The 18647-nt window shown below is 54.2% G+C and overlaps 4 non-coding genes and 3 pseudogenes across 4 annotated transcripts; all 7 read left to right on the top strand.

Annotated features, from left to right (window-relative positions):
* The first annotated feature begins 37 nt into the window (after window positions 1-37).
* LOC139695829 (U2 spliceosomal RNA) lies at window positions 38-230 on the top strand. The gene has a single exon (XR_011702412.1). It is a non-coding gene; the product is annotated as a U2 spliceosomal RNA (small nuclear RNA).
* Window positions 231-1741: 1511 nt separating this feature from the next.
* On the top strand, window positions 1742-1875 carry LOC139695827 (U2 spliceosomal RNA; annotated as a pseudogene).
* A 5252-nt stretch (window positions 1876-7127) lies between these two features.
* On the top strand, window positions 7128-7321 carry LOC139695815 (U2 spliceosomal RNA). The gene has a single exon (XR_011702406.1). It is a non-coding gene; the product is annotated as a U2 spliceosomal RNA (small nuclear RNA).
* Window positions 7322-8832: 1511 nt separating this feature from the next.
* Window positions 8833-9025, top strand: LOC139695818 (U2 spliceosomal RNA). The gene has a single exon (XR_011702409.1). It is a non-coding gene; the product is annotated as a U2 spliceosomal RNA (small nuclear RNA).
* Window positions 9026-10536: 1511 nt separating this feature from the next.
* Window positions 10537-10670, top strand: LOC139695834 (U2 spliceosomal RNA; annotated as a pseudogene).
* Window positions 10671-15930: 5260 nt separating this feature from the next.
* LOC139695813 (U2 spliceosomal RNA) lies at window positions 15931-16124 on the top strand. The gene has a single exon (XR_011702405.1). It is a non-coding gene; the product is annotated as a U2 spliceosomal RNA (small nuclear RNA).
* A 1511-nt stretch (window positions 16125-17635) lies between these two features.
* LOC139695826 (U2 spliceosomal RNA) lies at window positions 17636-17769 on the top strand (annotated as a pseudogene).
* Window positions 17770-18647: the final 878 nt, after the last annotated feature.

Raw genomic sequence — 18647 nt, 5'->3', positions numbered from 1 at the left:
CCCTACACATGTAAATATTGCAGAAAAGGGCTCCCTTATCGCTTCTCGGCCTTATGGCTAAGATCAAAGTGTAGTATCTGTTCTTATCAGCTTAATATCTGATACGTCCCGCATTGCGGGACCAGAATATTAATCTGATTTTTGGACATTGGCGGGGTACCCGGAGTTTACTCCATCCCTGCCGCGGGTTGGCCCGGCATTGCAGTACCGTCGGGATCGGCCCATCATTAAAAAGGTCCACTTAAAAGCTGATGAGAACAGATTGAAGCTTAAATTGATCCGCGAAAATTATTTATTTTCGCACTTGCAAATTTCAGGCGATCCGGCTGGAAAAATATTCGCGAAATTGCATTTTCGCGGAGAGAAGCGATTTTATTCCATGCGAGCGGAGCAAAAGTAATGTAATCCAAATTGAAGCAGCACAACGAAGTATTAAAAGGAATGAATTATTAAAAGGAGAGAAACTTGGGAAGAAAAAAAATCCCATCTGAAGAGAGTCGTCGTCACTTTAAAGTGTAAGTGTAACAATAAATACAATTTTGTGAAAATAATGCAATTATTTTTTCTGCTTTCAATGCAACGTCAACAACAACAACGTCTTGTCTCCTCAGTATTCCATCATTGGAGACGACGACAACTGTTGAAGAGAGGCGCCGGATCACGTTTCAAACTTTGGCGTGTGACGCCCCTTCCTTCCAGCTGTTTACCTCCCCCCCGAAGAGATGGCGCGCGCGCGCTCCCGGCAAGGAGCGTCATTCAAGACGACCCGACGCGAATCGACTCGCGGAAATAGGCGAGTTCCACTCTTTTACCTTAGTTTTTGAACACCAATCTTTCCACAGAATTTATGCGAAGATAATTCTTGTAAAAGGAGTGTGTGTTTGATGAAAAAAAATTGAACGGAAAAGAAACTCAATACATCGGAGGAAACGACCGATCGCGAGCACTCGGGAAAAATTGGAAAAATGTTTGCAAAAAAATTTTCAGAAATTTTTTGCGAATTTCGCGGAAATCGATGCCCATTTCCGCGATTTTTTCGAGAAAATGGAAAATATAAACAATGGAGAAATCTGGTTTTCCATCTTGTGTAATTGAAAGCGCCACTTTTTTACAGCCTTTTCGATTCCTATTCTCCGATTTGAAGAAAACCCTAATTTGTTTATATTTGAAGAAACCCTAATTTATGTATTTATTTATTTATAAGGAAAGCGTATTTTTACTAATGACGATTAATGCAAAGTAAGTGAACAGCACACGATTTTAAATCTCTACCACACAGGAAGTGAAGTGAAGAGGAAGCCCGTTTTTCGAAAAACTGTCGACCACTGAATACTGGCGAAAAGGGCCCTTTATTACCGCCCTGGATGCCCCCCTCCATTTTCGGAATGTTTGAAAATTGCGCCCGACCTTTCCCGGGAAGCGGGGAGAGAGCTTGCAATACGTCTCGTGTGTCGCTCACAGAGATGGCACGACCTAGCGAAGGACTCCGCGTTGCAATTTACTGTCTCGCCTCCGGACTCCGGGGACGCAATTGCTCCGGCCGTCCTGCCCCCCGCGCCCCCCCAAAACTTTTCTTGCTGCAGGAAAACAAGGAAGCCTTCGGAAACACCCCCGCAGGACCCTACGCGAATTCTCCCCGACCAATGCCACCCCGCGGCGCCTACGCCAATCCTGCGCCCTCCGCCCCAAGTGCTCCGGGGTCGTCCCTACACATGTAAATATTGCAGAAAAGGGCTCCCTTATCGCTTCTCGGCCTTATGGCTAAGATCAAAGTGTAGTATCTGTTCTTATCAGCTTAATCCCCTTAACTTTCTTCTTTTTCGCCCGCCAAATTCAAATTTTTAAATGAACAGATCTACCGCTTTTGGACCTTTCTAGCCTCTCTGAGGAATCCCGGACGGGCCCCGACCAACGGTAAGCCCCCCGGGACACTCCCAGAGGGAAGGGGCAACAGGACACTAGGCGCCTGCTCTGCCCAGTAGCCCCTCTTTCGACCCCCGATGGCCCCACGGTCCATTGCCTCTTCAAGGCGGACCGTGGGACCCACCGCCCCCTCAGGGCTCCCCGGTCGCTCACGGACCGTTCCCCACGCCCACTTGGGGTGATAACCTCCCCGGGCTCGACGCCGGGCCCCTAAGGCCCGGCGCAGGCCCCCGCCCCCGGTGCACCGCCGGGTCCCTTCAGGACCGGTAGGCTGAGCACCGGACGTTCCCCGGCCCCCGGTGCACTGCCAGGTCCCCTCCGGACCGGTAGCTTGAGCACCGAGGCCCCCGGACCCCCTCAGGGCCCCCGGGAGCACCCTCCGTCGATCCCGTACGGATCGGCGCAGAGCGGGTGATTTGAACGGCGCGCGGTTTCCTTTTCGGCCGCGACGCCGGTCAAGCGACCGTTCGGCGCGCTTCACGCCCGATCGGTTCGATTGACCCCCTCCCCCCCGTCCGGTATTTGTGGAAGACTTCATCTTCCACAAAACCGTCATTTCAAAACCCCGGTAAATTCAAATTTCCTCCCGATCCCACCCATACGGGCCGAGAAGCGGGTTGAGCGCCTTCAGCGCCATCCCTCGGCGGCCGCCTGGACTTCATTCAGGTGGACGCCACGCGCTTAATTTAAATTTGTATTTTTGAAAATTTTCGTTCCGCAGTCCCTCAGACCGCGGAAAAGCCCTCCGTCGCCCCCCTTGGCCTTCAGCATTTATATCTTTTGAATTTTTTGTGTCCTTAAAAGGACAATTTTCAAAACAACGTTCCACGGTCCTTCAGGCCGTGGAATATCGTCCGCCAGGCCCCGTTTGTGCCATGACTTAACGCCCTCCCATGCCCCCACGTCCTCCCCGTAAAAACGGGGGGGCGGGGGCCGTTAGAAAAGCACCATCGCGTGCTAGTTCCTCCGCCCCCCCCTCCTCCTCTCGCACTCCGCGGAGGAGGAAAGTCGAGGCGTCAGAGCCCGACTCCTCCCCTCCCCATACACCACCGGACGGCGCGTCCGAAAGCGCTTCGGCGCGTAGGACGCGTCGCCCGCGGAAAATCATACACTATGGCTCCCCCGTTTCTTCTTCTTCTTCTTCTCCATCCGGCGTCCGAAAGCCTTCCCTTGAGACCTTCTCCCCGCTCTCGGACGTCACCTATTCTCCCCCCAAGTCCCGTTCTTCTTCCCCTCTCTCCCTCGACGACTTCACGACGCCTCCGGATTCTTCTTCGTCCAGACGTCCGGCGCTGGATTCTCCCCCCCCGATTCCCCCGACTGCCCCCGCCCCCCAAACGACTGACAGGGTCCCGGCGCTTCTCCTGACCGGCACCGCGGTGTCGGCCAGGAGAATCGACAATCAACTTGTGGTTTACTTTCCCGTGGCGGATACGTTAACCTGCACCGAGGTGGGATGCAGCATGTCCTTCCGCGCTACGGAGTGGACGGCGATGCGGAGAAGTCTCGTCCGGCACCTGATGGAGCAGCACGGCCACCGACTCACGTCGGTGAACGCCTGCTCCATCTGCGGTGGGACTATCGGCCGCAAGCCGTCCACTCATCCCTGCCTCAAAGGGGGGATACGTAAAGCTGCGGACGGGCGTGTTGCACTCTCGCATCGGTGCGGGGCATGCGATTTCGCATGCGCTACCCGTCGCGGGCTTGCGAACCACATGGTGACCCACAAGAGACCTCCCCCCTTGATTGCCCCCCTTCAGGAGGCAATCGAGGAGACAGTTAGATGCACGACGCCGCCCAACGTGACCGAGGCGCAACCCTCCGATCCGGACGCAGCAGCAGACGCTCCGGCCGAAGACCTGGCGCCGGGGCAGCCTCCCGAAGTCGGTGACCTTAACGACACCGGGTCACCGCCGCCTGTGGACGCAGCAACATCGCCGCCGCCAGCTCCAGACGCAGCAGAAGGAGCACCACGACAGGTCGAGCCACCGATACAGCAGAAGGAGAAGCTGTGGCTCGACCGACTGGCCAGCACATCCGGCCAGTCATGGGAGGAGTTCGAGGTCGTGGTGCAGGATCTGGTGGCCACCACCCAGGCGGAGAGGAAGAGGGAGGCGAAACCTGCGGACGGAGGGGAAGCTCCTCGGCCACGAAACGTCGTGCACAGACAACCACCAAGACGCAGACAAGTAGCTGACTACGACGCGAAAAAGGCGTCGGACATACAGAAACTCTTCAGGAGTCATCCCAGGAGGGCAGTGGAGAGCATCCTGTCCGATAAGTCACCCTATTGCGACATTCCCGCGGAGGAGGTGGAAAAGCATTTCCGCCAAGTCTACGGGAGTGTCGGGATGGGGGGCTTGGAGGACGAGGGTGACGACTCGGTCTACCGTCGCACGACGGAGACCGAGAAGAAACTGCTCCTCGAAAGGATCACTCCTGAGGAAGTGACGAGACGCATGTCTAGAACCAAGAACACCGCCCCGGGCCCCGATGGCCTCACCTACGGCGACCTGAGGGCGGTCGATAGACATGGACGAATTCTCTCTTTTATCTTCAACAGATGCCTGAAGGAGGCCAGGACACCGGCCGCGTGGAAGACCTCTCGGACTGTCCTCCTGCACAAAGGGGGGGACCGCCAGGACATCGGCAACTGGAGGCCCATAGCGCTTGGCAACACCATCGCCAAGCTGTACGCCGGGGTGCTTGCTGACCGCATACTATCTTGGGCGGTCAGCGGGAAGAAGATGCACCCGGCTCAAAAGGGCTTCCGGGAGTTCGAGGGGTGCCACGAGCACAACTTCACCCTTCAGGCAGCTGTTGACGAAATGAGACGCAGACGTTCCCGAATCGCACTGGCTTGGCTTGACCTACGGAACGCGTTCGGGTCCATCCCGCACCAACACCTCCAGAACACCCTGAGGAGGATGGACTTGCCTGAGGAGATGAGGAGGACCGTGGAGGAGTTGCAGAAGGGCTCCACGGTCGTGAAGACGACCAGCGGCGACACCGGCGTCATCGACATCTGCGCCGGTGTCAAGCAGGGGTGCCCGTTATCACCGACCATTTTCAACTTGGGAATGGAGCCGGTGATACGGGCGGTCGCTGGTGAGGCAGGCAAGTCCGGAGTCGTCGTCCAGGGGCAAAACATCGCCATCCTGGCCTACGCGGACGACTTGGTGCTGGTGGCCCGGGACCAGGAGCACCTGCAGCGCCTGCTGAACATCGCGGGAGAAGAGGCGACCGCTGCAGGTCTACAGTTCAAGCCAAGCAAGTGCGCAACGCTGGACCTCAACTTTGCAGCAAACCAGCCCGTGCAGCCGTCCCAACTCACCATCCAGGGGGCGGCCATTTCCAGCCTGAAGGACGGCGAAGCGTACCGGTACCTCGGGGTCCCGTTCGGGTTCCACGTGGACCAGACCCCCGAGGAGGACCTGGTGCGCTTGGGCGAGGACGTCAAGAAGATCGACGAGTCACTCCTCGCCCCGTGGCAGAAGATCGCCGCGACCAACATCTTCCTTCTGCCCAGGCTGGAATTCATCTTGCGGGCTGGTAATGTTAAAAAGAAAAACTTGACCGACATCGACAAGAGGCTGAAGGCCTGCGCAAAGGGCTGGCTCCATTTGCCCAAGAGGGCATCGCCTGAGATGGTCTTCATTGGCCATCAACACGGCGGCGCAGGTCTTCTCCCTCTTTCCGACTTGACTGACATATTGACCATCGTGCAGGGATATCGACTCCTCCATTCCCGTGACCCCAACGTGAGAGTGCTCGCCTGGGGTCGCCTGAAGGAGGTAGTGCGGAGGAAGCTGAGGAGACCGCCAACCACCGGTGATCTCGCAGAGTACCTTAGTGGTAGTCTGCGGGATGACTTTGGAAGGGAAAGCGGCGACTTCAGTTCCCTCTTCACGCAGGTTCGCTCCGCGTCACGCCGTATCGCCGCGCGCATAGGCTTGAGCTGGAGATGGTCGGACGAGCTAAGGGAGATGCAGATTTCGTTCCGGGACATGAATGACGGGGCTGAAGACCGCCCCCCCTTCATCAGGGTTCCTCCGAAGGCCGTAAGGCAACTGACGGGTGCCCTGAAGATCGCGGTGCGGCGCTACTACCTGAACAAGGTATGCGCCAAGCCCGATCAAGGGAAAGTCATTCGTGCCTCGGCGAAATCTGAAGCCTCCAATCACTTCCTGGCAGGAGGGAGATACACCAGGTTTTGTGATTGGAGGTTCATCTTTAGGGCTCGGCTCGATCTGCTCCCGCTCAATGCCTGTCGCCGTTGGGAAACCAACGGGGACAAGCGGTGTCGGCGATGTGGCTACGCGGAGGAGACCCTGCCCCACGTCGTTAATCACTGCACGATGCACTCAAGGACGTGGCAGCATAGACATAATGCTGTCCAAGACCGACTACACAGGGCTCTGATTGGACGCCGGGGAAAAGGTGACGATGAAATCAGAGTCAACAAACAAGTACCTGGCACTGACTCGACTCTTAGACCAGACCTGGTTATAACTAACCAGGCCGACAAGACTGTGACATTGATCGACGTAGCAGTACCGTTCGAGAACAACGAGGGAGCTCTGCTGGCAGCCAGGACCGCGAAGGAGGAGAAGTACGCCGCCCTGGCAGAGACCATCCGCCAGCAGGGATACCGGTCATCGGTCGCCGCCATCGTCGTGGGAAGCCTGGGGACGTGGGACTCGCAGAACGACCCCGTCCTGAAGTCCCTGGGCCTACCTCGACGATTCTGCACCACCATGCGGCGACTGATGGTCAGCGACGTCATCCGCTGGACCCGGGACTGCTACGTCGAACACATCACGGGACATAGACAGTATGAAGACGGCTCCGGAGGCTGAAAAGGAAAGGACAAAAGTGAAGTCGTGTAAAATCATTTCCCCCCCTCTTTCCATACTTCTTCATTGTAAAACCTTTCTCTGTCCCCTTTCTCTTTTATTTACTCTATGAGCCATAGTGTATGAATGGCCACGCCGTGGTGTATAAACGGCCCCCCCCAAAAGTGTAAACCCTCCCCGTGAGAGACTTAAACATATAAAACATTTTATAAAAAAAAACACTCGTGCGAGAAGCCTATACTATTATAATATTTCCCCAAAACAAAGGGGCAAAAAGACTTGTTCCCCGGCTCCCTCATTTGGAGGGAGCCGGTCATGTATAAATTATATATTAATTATAAGTTGCTTAAAACTCTGTATGAAAGAATTTTCAAATAAACATTTTAAATCTGTTCTTATCAGCTTAATATCTGATACGTCCCGCATTGCGGGACCAGAATATTAATCTGATTTTTGGACATTGGCGGGGTACCCGGAGTTTACTCCATCCCTGCCGCGGGTTGGCCCGGCATTGCAGTACCGTCGGGATCGGCCCATCATTAAAAAGGTCCACTTAAAAGCTGATGAGAACAGATTGAAGCTTAAATTGATCCGCGAAAATTATTTATTTTCGCACTTGCAAATTTCAGGCGATCCGGCTGGAAAAATATTCGCGAAATTGCATTTTCGCGGAGAGAAGCGATTTTATTCCATGCGAGCGGAGCAAAAGTAATGTAATCCAAATTGAAGCAGCACAACGAAGTATTAAAAGGAATGAATTATTAAAAGGAGAGAAACTTGGGAAGAAAAAAAATCCCATCTGAAGAGAGTCGTCGTCACTTTAAAGTGTAAGTGTAACAATAAATACAATTTTGTGAAAATAATGCAATTATTTTTTCTGCTTTCAATGCAACGTCAACAACAACAACGTCTTGTCTCCTCAGTATTCCATCATTGGAGACGACGACAACTGTTGAAGAGAGGCGCCGGATCACGTTTCAAACTTTGGCGTGTGACGCCCCTTCCTTCCAGCTGTTTACCTCCCCCCCGAAGAGATGGCGCGCGCGCGCTCCCGGCAAGGAGCGTCATTCAAGACGACCCGACGCGAATCGACTCGCGGAAATAGGCGAGTTCCACTCTTTTACCTTAGTTTTTGAACACCAATCTTTCCACAGAATTTATGCGAAGATAATTCTTGTAAAAGGAGTGTGTGTTTGATGAAAAAAAATTGAACGGAAAAGAAACTCAATACATCGGAGGAAACGACCGATCGCGAGCACTCGGGAAAAATTGGAAAAATGTTTGCAAAAAAATTTTCAGAAATTTTTTGCGAATTTCGCGGAAATCGATGCCCATTTCCGCGATTTTTTCGAGAAAATGGAAAATATAAACAATGGAGAAATCTGGTTTTCCATCTTGTGTAATTGAAAGCGCCACTTTTTTACAGCCTTTTCGATTCCTATTCTCCGATTTGAAGAAAACCCTAATTTGTTTATATTTGAAGAAACCCTAATTTATGTATTTATTTATTTATAAGGAAAGCGTATTTTTACTAATGACGATTAATGCAAAGTAAGTGAACAGCACACGATTTTAAATCTCTACCACACAGGAAGTGAAGTGAAGAGGAAGCCCGTTTTTCGAAAAACTGTCGACCACTGAATACTGGCGAAAAGGGCCCTTTATTACCGCCCTGGATGCCCCCCTCCATTTTCGGAATGTTTGAAAATTGCGCCCGACCTTTCCCGGGAAGCGGGGAGAGAGCTTGCAATACGTCTCGTGTGTCGCTCACAGAGATGGCACGACCTAGCGAAGGACTCCGCGTTGCAATTTACTGTCTCGCCTCCGGACTCCGGGGACGCAATTGCTCCGGCCGTCCTGCCCCCCGCGCCCCCCCAAAACTTTTCTTGCTGCAGGAAAACAAGGAAGCCTTCGGAAACACCCCCGCAGGACCCTACGCGAATTCTCCCCGACCAATGCCACCCCGCGGCGCCTACGCCAATCCTGCGCCCTCCGCCCCAAGTGCTCCGGGGTCGTCCCTACACATGTAAATATTGCAGAAAAGGGCTCCCTTATCGCTTCTCGGCCTTATGGCTAAGATCAAAGTGTAGTATCTGTTCTTATCAGCTTAATATCTGATACGTCCCGCATTGCGGGACCAGAATATTAATCTGATTTTTGGACATTGGCGGGGTACCCGGAGTTTACTCCATCCCTGCCGCGGGTTGGCCCGGCATTGCAGTACCGTCGGGATCGGCCCATCATTAAAAAGGTCCACTTAAAAGCTGATGAGAACAGATTGAAGCTTAAATTGATCCGCGAAAATTATTTATTTTCGCACTTGCAAATTTCAGGCGATCCGGCTGGAAAAATATTCGCGAAATTGCATTTTCGCGGAGAGAAGCGATTTTATTCCATGCGAGCGGAGCAAAAGTAATGTAATCCAAATTGAAGCAGCACAACGAAGTATTAAAAGGAATGAATTATTAAAAGGAGAGAAACTTGGGAAGAAAAAAAATCCCATCTGAAGAGAGTCGTCGTCACTTTAAAGTGTAAGTGTAACAATAAATACAATTTTGTGAAAATAATGCAATTATTTTTTCTGCTTTCAATGCAACGTCAACAACAACAACGTCTTGTCTCCTCAGTATTCCATCATTGGAGACGACGACAACTGTTGAAGAGAGGCGCCGGATCACGTTTCAAACTTTGGCGTGTGACGCCCCTTCCTTCCAGCTGTTTACCTCCCCCCCGAAGAGATGGCGCGCGCGCGCTCCCGGCAAGGAGCGTCATTCAAGACGACCCGACGCGAATCGACTCGCGGAAATAGGCGAGTTCCACTCTTTTACCTTAGTTTTTGAACACCAATCTTTCCACAGAATTTATGCGAAGATAATTCTTGTAAAAGGAGTGTGTGTTTGATGAAAAAAAATTGAACGGAAAAGAAACTCAATACATCGGAGGAAACGACCGATCGCGAGCACTCGGGAAAAATTGGAAAAATGTTTGCAAAAAAATTTTCAGAAATTTTTTGCGAATTTCGCGGAAATCGATGCCCATTTCCGCGATTTTTTCGAGAAAATGGAAAATATAAACAATGGAGAAATCTGGTTTTCCATCTTGTGTAATTGAAAGCGCCACTTTTTTACAGCCTTTTCGATTCCTATTCTCCGATTTGAAGAAAACCCTAATTTGTTTATATTTGAAGAAACCCTAATTTATGTATTTATTTATTTATAAGGAAAGCGTATTTTTACTAATGACGATTAATGCAAAGTAAGTGAACAGCACACGATTTTAAATCTCTACCACACAGGAAGTGAAGTGAAGAGGAAGCCCGTTTTTCGAAAAACTGTCGACCACTGAATACTGGCGAAAAGGGCCCTTTATTACCGCCCTGGATGCCCCCCTCCATTTTCGGAATGTTTGAAAATTGCGCCCGACCTTTCCCGGGAAGCGGGGAGAGAGCTTGCAATACGTCTCGTGTGTCGCTCACAGAGATGGCACGACCTAGCGAAGGACTCCGCGTTGCAATTTACTGTCTCGCCTCCGGACTCCGGGGACGCAATTGCTCCGGCCGTCCTGCCCCCCGCGCCCCCCCAAAACTTTTCTTGCTGCAGGAAAACAAGGAAGCCTTCGGAAACACCCCCGCAGGACCCTACGCGAATTCTCCCCGACCAATGCCACCCCGCGGCGCCTACGCCAATCCTGCGCCCTCCGCCCCAAGTGCTCCGGGGTCGTCCCTACACATGTAAATATTGCAGAAAAGGGCTCCCTTATCGCTTCTCGGCCTTATGGCTAAGATCAAAGTGTAGTATCTGTTCTTATCAGCTTAATCCCCTTAACTTTCTTCTTTTCCGCCCGCCAAATTCAAATTTTTAAATGAACAGATCTACCGCTTTTGGACCTTTCTAGCCTCTCTGAGGAATCCCGGACGGGCCCCGACCAACGGTAAGCCCCCCGGGACACTCCCAGAGGGAAGGGGCAACAGGACACTAGGCGCCTGCTCTGCCCAGTAGCCCCTCTTTCGACCCCCGATGGCCCCACGGTCCATTGCCTCTTCAAGGCGGACCGTGGGACCCACCGCCCCCTCAGGGCTCCCCGGTCGCTCACGGACCGTTCCCCACGCCCACTTGGGGTGATAACCTCCCCGGGCTCGACGCCGGGCCCCTAAGGCCCGGCGCAGGCCCCCGCCCCCGGTGCACCGCCGGGTCCCTTCAGGACCGGTAGGCTGAGCACCGGACGTTCCCCGGCCCCCGGTGCACTGCCAGGTCCCCTCCGGACCGGTAGCTTGAGCACCGAGGCCCCCGGACCCCCTCAGGGCCCCCGGGAGCACCCTCCGTCGATCCCGTACGGATCGGCGCAGAGCGGGTGATTTGAACGGCGCGCGGTTTCCTTTTCGGCCGCGACGCCGGTCAAGCGACCGTTCGGCGCGCTTCACGCCCGATCGGTTCGATTGACCCCCTCCCCCCCGTCCGGTATTTGTGGAAGACTTCATCTTCCACAAAACCGTCATTTCAAAACCCCGGTAAATTCAAATTTCCTCCCGATCCCACCCATACGGGCCGAGAAGCGGGTTGAGCGCCTTCAGCGCCATCCCTCGGCGGCCGCCTGGACTTCATTCAGGTGGACGCCACGCGCTTAATTTAAATTTGTATTTTTGAAAATTTTCGTTCCGCAGTCCCTCAGACCGCGGAAAAGCCCTCCGTCGCCCCCCTTGGCCTTCAGCATTTATATCTTTTGAATTTTTTTGTGTCCTTAAAAGGACAATTTTCAAAACAACGTTCCACGGTCCTTCAGGCCGTGGAATATCGTCCGCCAGGCCCCGTTTGTGCCATGACTTAACGCCCTCCCATGCCCCCACGTCCTCCCCGTAAAAACGGGGGGGCGGGGGCCGTTAGAAAAGCACCATCGCGTGCTAGTTCCTCCGCCCCCCCCTCCTCCTCTCGCACTCCGCGGAGGAGGAAAGTCGAGGCGTCAGAGCCCGACTCCTCCCCTCCCCATACACCACCGGACGGCGCGTCCGAAAGCGCTTCGGCGCATAGGACGCGTCGCCCGCGGAAAATCATACACTATGGCTCCCCCGTTTCTTCTTCTTCTTCTTCTCCATCCGGCGTCCGAAAGCCTTCCCTTGAGACCTTCTCCCCGCTCTCGGACGTCACCTATTCTCCCCCCAAGTCCCGTTCTTCTTCCCCTCTCTCCCTCGACGACTTCACGACGCCTCCGGATTCTTCTTCGTCCAGACGTCCGGCGCTGGATTCTCCCCCCCCGATTCCCCCGACTGCCCCCGCCCCCCAAACGACTGACAGGGTCCCGGCGCTTCTCCTGACCGGCACCGCGGTGTCGGCCAGGAGAATCGACAATCAACTTGTGGTTTACTTTCCCGTGGCGGATACGTTAACCTGCACCGAGGTGGGATGCAGCATGTCCTTCCGCGCTACGGAGTGGACGGCGATGCGGAGAAGTCTCGTCCGACACCTGATGGAGCAGCACGGCCACCGACTCACGTCGGTGAACGCCTGCTCCGTCTGCGGTGGGACTATCGGCCGCAAGCCGTCCACTCATCCCTGCCTCAAAGGGGGGATACGTAAGGCGGCGGACGGGCGTGTTGCACTCTCGCATCGGTGCGGGACATGCGACTTCGCATGCGCTACCCGTCGCGGGTTGGCGAACCACATGGTGACCCACAAGAGACCTCCCCCCTTGATTGCCCCCCTTCAGGAGGCAATCGAGGAGACAGTTAGATGCACGACGCCGCCCAACGTGACCGAGGCGCAACCCTCCGATCCAGACGCAGCAGCTGACGCTCCGGCCGAAGACCTGGCGCCGGGGCAGCCTCCTGAAGTCGGTGACCTTAACGACACCGGGTCACCGCCGCCTGTGGACGCAGCAACATCGCCGCCGCCAGCTCCAGACGCAGCAGAAGGAGCACCACGACAGGTCGAGCCACCGATACAGCAGAAGGAGAAGCTGTGGCTCGACCGACTGGCCAGCACCACCGGCCAGTCATGGGAGGAGTTCGAGGTCGTGGTGCAGGATCTGGTGGCCACCACCCAGGCGGAGAGGAAGAGGGAGGCGAAACCTGCGGACGGAGGGGAAGCTCCTCGGCCACGAAACGTCGTGCACAGACAACCACCAAGACGCAGACAAGTAGCTGACTACGACGCGAAAAAGGCGTCGGACATACAGAAACTCTTCAGGAGTCATCCCAGGAGGGCAGTGGAGAGCATCCTGTCCGATAAGTCACCCTATTGCGACATTCCCGCGGAGGAGGTGGAAAAGCATTTCCGCCAAGTCTACGGGAATGTCGGGATGGGGGGCTTGGAGGACGAGGGTGACGACTCGGTCTACCGTCGCACGACGGAGACCGAGAAGAAACTGCTCCTCGAAAGGATCACTCCTGAGGAAGTGACGAGACGCATGTCTAGAACCAAGAACACCGCCCCGGGCCCCGATGGCCTCACCTACGGCGACCTGAGGGCGGTCGATAGACATGGACGAATTCTCTCTTTTATCTTCAACAGATGCCTGAAGGAGGCCAGGACACCGGCCGCGTGGAAGACCTCTCGGACTGTCCTCCTGCACAAAGGGGGGGACCGCCAGGACATCGGCAACTGGAGGCCCATAGCGCTTGGCAACACCATCGCCAAGCTGTACGCCGGGGTGCTTGCTGACCGCATACTATCTTGGGCGGTCAGCGGGAAGAAGATGCACCCGGCTCAAAAGGGCTTCCGGGAGTTCGAGGGGTGCCACGAGCACAATTTCACCCTTCAGGCAGCTGTTGACGAAATGAGACGCAGACGTTCCCGAATCGCACTGGCTTGGCTTGACCTACGGAACGCGTTCGGGTCCATCCCGCACCAACACCTCCAGAACACCCTGAGGAGGATGGACTTGCCTGAGGAGATGAGGAGGACCGTGGAGGAGTTGCAGAAGGGCTCCACGGTCGTGAAGACGACCAGCGGCGACACCGGCGTCATCGACATCTGCGCCGGTGTCAAGCAGGGGTGCCCGTTATCACCGACCATTTTCAACTTGGGAATGGAGCCGGTGATACGGGCGGTCGCTGGTGAGGCAGGCAAGTCCGGAGTCGTCGTCCAGGGGCAAAACATCGCCATCCTGGCCTACGCGGACGACTTGGTGCTGGTGGCCCGGGACCAGGAGCACCTGCAGCGCCTGCTGAACATCGCGGGAGAAGAGGCGACCGCTGCAGGTCTACAGTTCAAGCCAAGCAAGTGCGCAACGCTGGACCTCAACTTTGCAGCAAACCAGCCCGTGCAGCCGTCCCAACTCACCATCCAGGGGGCGGCCATTTCCAGCCTGAAGGACGGCGAAGCGTACCGGTACCTCGGGGTCCCGTTCGGGTTCCACGTGGACCAGACCCCCGAGGAGGACCTGGTGCGCTTGGGCGAGGACGTCAAGAAGATCGACGAGTCACTCCTCGCCCCGTGGCAGAAGATCGCCGCGACCAACATCTTCCTTCTGCCCAGGCTGGAATTCATCTTGCGGGCTGGTAATGTTAAAAAGAAAAACTTGACCGACATCGACAAGAGGCTGAAGGCCTGCGCAAAGGGCTGGCTCCATTTGCCCAAAAGGGCATCGCCTGAGATGGTCTTCATTGGCCATCAACACGGCGGCGCAGGTCTTCTCCCTCTTTCCGACTTGACTGACATATTGACCATCGTGCAGGGATATCGACTCCTCCATTCCCGTGACCCCAACGTGAGAGTGCTCGCCTGGGGTCGCCTGAAGGAGGTAGTGCGGAGGAAGCTGAGGAGACCGCCAACCACCGGTGATCTCGCAGAGTACCTTAGCGGTAGTCTGCGGGATGACTTTGGAAGGGAAAGCGGCGACTTCAGTTCCCTCTTCACGCAGGTTCGCTCCGCGTCACGCCGTATCGCCGCGCGCATAGGCTTGAGCTGGAGATGGTCGGACGAGCTAAGGGAGATGCAGATTTCGTTCCGGGACATGAATGACGGGGCTGAAGACCGCCCCCCCTTCATCAGGGTTCCTCCGAAGGCCGTAAGGCAACTGACGGGTGCCCTGAAGATCGCGGTGCGGCGCTACTACCTGAACAAGGTAAGCGCCAAGCCCGATCAAGGGAAAGTCATTCGTGCCTCGGCGAAATCTGAAGCCTCCAATCACTTCCTGGCAGGAGGGAGATACACCAGGTTTTGTGATTGGAGGTTCATCTTTAGGGCTCGGCTCGATCTGCTCCCGCTCAATGCCTGTCGCCGTTGGGAAACCAACGGGGACAAGCGGTGTCGGCGATGTGGCTACGCGGAGGAGACCCTGCCCCACGTCGTTAATCACTGCACGATGCACTCAAGGACGTGGCAGCATAGACATAATGCTGTCCAAGACCGACTACACAGGGCTCTGATTGGACGCCGGGGAAAAGGTGACGATGAAATCAGAGTCAACAAACAAGTACCTGGCACTGACTCGACTCTTAGACCAGACCTGGTTATAACTAACCAGGCCGACAAGACTGTGACATTGATCGACGTAGCAGTACCGTTCGAGAACAACGAGGGAGCTCTGCTGGCAGCCAGGACCGCGAAGGAGGAGAAGTACGCCGCCCTGGCAGAGACCATCCGCCAGCAGGGATACCGGTCATCGGTCGCCGCCATCGTCGTGGGAAGCCTGGGGACGTGGGACTCGCAGAACGACCCCGTCCTGAAGTCCCTGGGCCTACCTCGACGATTCTGCACCACCATGCGGCGACTGATGGTCAGCGACGTCATCCGCTGGACCCGGGACTGCTACGTCGAACACATCACGGGACATAGACAGTATGAAGACGGCTCCGGAGGCTGAAAAGGAAAGGACAAAAGTGAAGTCGTGTAAAATCATTTCCCCCCCTCTTTCCATACTTCTTCATTGTAAAACCTTTCTCTGTCCCCTTTCTCTTTTATTTACTCTATGAGCCATAGTGTATGAATGGCCACGCCGTGGTGTATAAACGGCCCCCCCAAAAAGTGTAAACCCTCCCCGTGAGAGACTTAAACATATAAAACATTTTATAAAAAAAAAAAAAAAACACTCGTGCGAGAAGCCTATACTATTATAATATTTCCCCAAAACAAAGGGGCAAAAAGACTTGTTCCCCGGCTCCCTCATTTGGAGGGAGCCGGTCATGTATAAATTATATATTAATTATAAGTTGCTTAAAACTCTGTATGAAAGAATTTTCAAATAAACATTTTAAATCTGTTCTTATCAGCTTAATATCTGATACGTCCCGCATTGCGGGACCAGAATATTAATCTGATTTTTGGACATTGGCGGGGTACCCGGAGTTTACTCCATCCCTGCCGCGGGTTGGCCCGGCATTGCAGTACCGTCGGGATCGGCCCATCATTAAAAAGGTCCACTTAAAAGCTGATGAGAACAGATTGAAGCTTAAATTGATCCGCGAAAATTATTTATTTTCGCACTTGCAAATTTCAGGCGATCCGGCTGGAAAAATATTCGCGAAATTGCATTTTCGCGGAGAGAAGCGATTTTATTCCATGCGAGCGGAGCAAAAGTAATGTAATCCAAATTGAAGCAGCACAACGAAGTATTAAAAGGAATGAATTATTAAAAGGAGAGAAACTTGGGAAGAAAAAAAATCCCATCTGAAGAGAGTCGTCGTCACTTTAAAGTGTAAGTGTAACAATAAATACAATTTTGTGAAAATAATGCAATTATTTTTTCTGCTTTCAATGCAACGTCAACAACAACAACGTCTTGTCTCCTCAGTATTCCATCATTGGAGACGACGACAACTGTTGAAGAGAGGCGCCGGATCACGTTTCAAACTTTGGCGTGTGACGCCCCTTCCTTCCAGCTGTTTACCTCCCCCCCGAAGAGATGGCGCGCGCGCGCTCCCGGCAAGGAGCGTCATTCAAGACGACCCGACGCGAATCGACTCGCGGAAATAGGCGAGTTCCACTCTTTTACCTTAGTTTTTGAACACCAATCTTTCCACAGAATTTATGCGAAGATAATTCTTGTAAAAGGAGTGTGTGTTTGATGAAAAAAAATTGAACGGAAAAGAAACTCAATACATCGGAGGAAACGACCGATCGCGAGCACTCGGGAAAAATTGGAAAAATGTTTGCAAAAAAATTTTCAGAAATTTTTTGCGAATTTCGCGGAAATCGATGCCCATTTCCGCGATTTTTTCGAGAAAATGGAAAATATAAACAATGGAGAAATCTGGTTTTCCATCTTGTGTAATTGAAAGCGCCACTTTTTTACAGCCTTTTCGATTCCTATTCTCCGATTTGAAGAAAACCCTAATTTGTTTATATTTGAAGAAACCCTAATTTATGTATTTATTTATTTATAAGGAAAGCGTATTTTTACTAATGACGATTAATGCAAAGTAAGTGAACAGCACACGATTTTAAATCTCTACCACACAGGAAGTGAAGTGAAGAGGAAGCCCGTTTTTCGAAAAACTGTCGACCACTGAATACTGGCGAAAAGGGCCCTTTATTACCGCCCTGGATGCCCCCCTCCATTTTCGGAATGTTTGAAAATTGCGCCCGACCTTTCCCGGGAAGCGGGGAGAGAGCTTGCAATACGTCTCGTGTGTCGCTCACAGAGATGGCACGACCTAGCGAAGGACTCCGCGTTGCAATTTACTGTCTCGCCTCCGGACTCCGGGGACGCAATTGCTCCGGCCGTCCTGCCCCCCGCGCCCCCCCAAAACTTTTCTTGCTGCAGGAAAACAAGGAAGCCTTCGGAAACACCCCCGCAGGACCCTACGCGAATTCTCCCCGACCAATGCCACCCCGCGGCGCCTACGCCAATCCTGCGCCCTCCGCCCCAAGTGCTCCGGGGTCGTCCCTACACATGTAAATATTGCAGAAAAGGGCTCCCTTATCGCTTCTCGGCCTTATGGCTAAGATCAAAGTGTAGTATCTGTTCTTATCAGCTTAATCCCCTTAACTTTCTTCTTTTTCGCCCGCCAAATTCAAATTTTTAAATGAACAGATCTACCGCTTTTGGACCTTTCTAGCCTCTCTGAGGAATCCCGGACGGGCCCCGACCAACGGTAAGCCCCCCGGGACACTCCCAGAGGGAAGGGGCAACAGGACACTAGGCGCCTGCTCTGCCCAGTAGCCCCTCTTTCGACCCCCGATGGCCCCACGGTCCATTGCCTCTTCAAGGCGGACCGTGGGACCCACCGCCCCCTCAGGGCTCCCCGGTCGCTCACGGACCGTTCCCCACGCCCACTTGGGGTGATAACCTCCCCGGGCTCGACGCCGGGCCCCTAAGGCCCGGCGCAGGCCCCCGCCCCCGGTGCACCGCCGGGTCCCTTCAGGACCGGTAGGCTGAGCACCGGACGTTCCCCGGCCCCCGGTGCACTGCCAGGTCCCCTCCGGACCGGTAGCTTGAGCACCGAGGCCCCCGGACCCCCTCAGGGCCCCCGGGAGCACCCTCCGTCGATCCCGTACGGATCGGCGCAGAGCGGGTGATTTGAACGGCGCGCGGTTTCCTTTTCGGCCGCGACGCCGGTCAAGCGACCGTTCGGCGCGCTTCACGCCCGATCGGTTCGATTGACCCCCTCCCCCCCGTCCGGTATTTGTGGAAGACTTCATCTTCCACAAAACCGTCATTTCAAAACCCCGGTAAATTCAAATTTCCTCCCGATCCCACCCATACGGGCCGAGAAGCGGGTTGAGCGCCTTCAGCGCCATCCCTCGGCGGCCGCCTGGACTTCATTCAGGTGGACGCCACGCGCTTAATTTAAATTTGTATTTTTGAAAATTTTCGTTCCGCAGTCCCTCAGACCGCGGAAAAGCCCTCCGTCGCCCCCCTTGGCCTTCAGCATTTATATCTTTTGAATTTTTTTGTGTCCTTAAAAGGACAATTTTCAAAACAACGTACCAC

This window comes from Hetaerina americana, unplaced genomic scaffold, assembly GCF_022747635.1.
Source record: "Hetaerina americana unplaced genomic scaffold, ioHetAmer1.1.p SCAF_645, whole genome shotgun sequence".
In the NCBI taxonomy this organism is placed as follows: Eukaryota; Metazoa; Arthropoda; class Insecta; order Odonata; family Calopterygidae; genus Hetaerina; species Hetaerina americana.
Note: the sequence above shows the minus strand (reverse complement) of the source record. Positions and strands in the feature narration are given on the sequence as shown.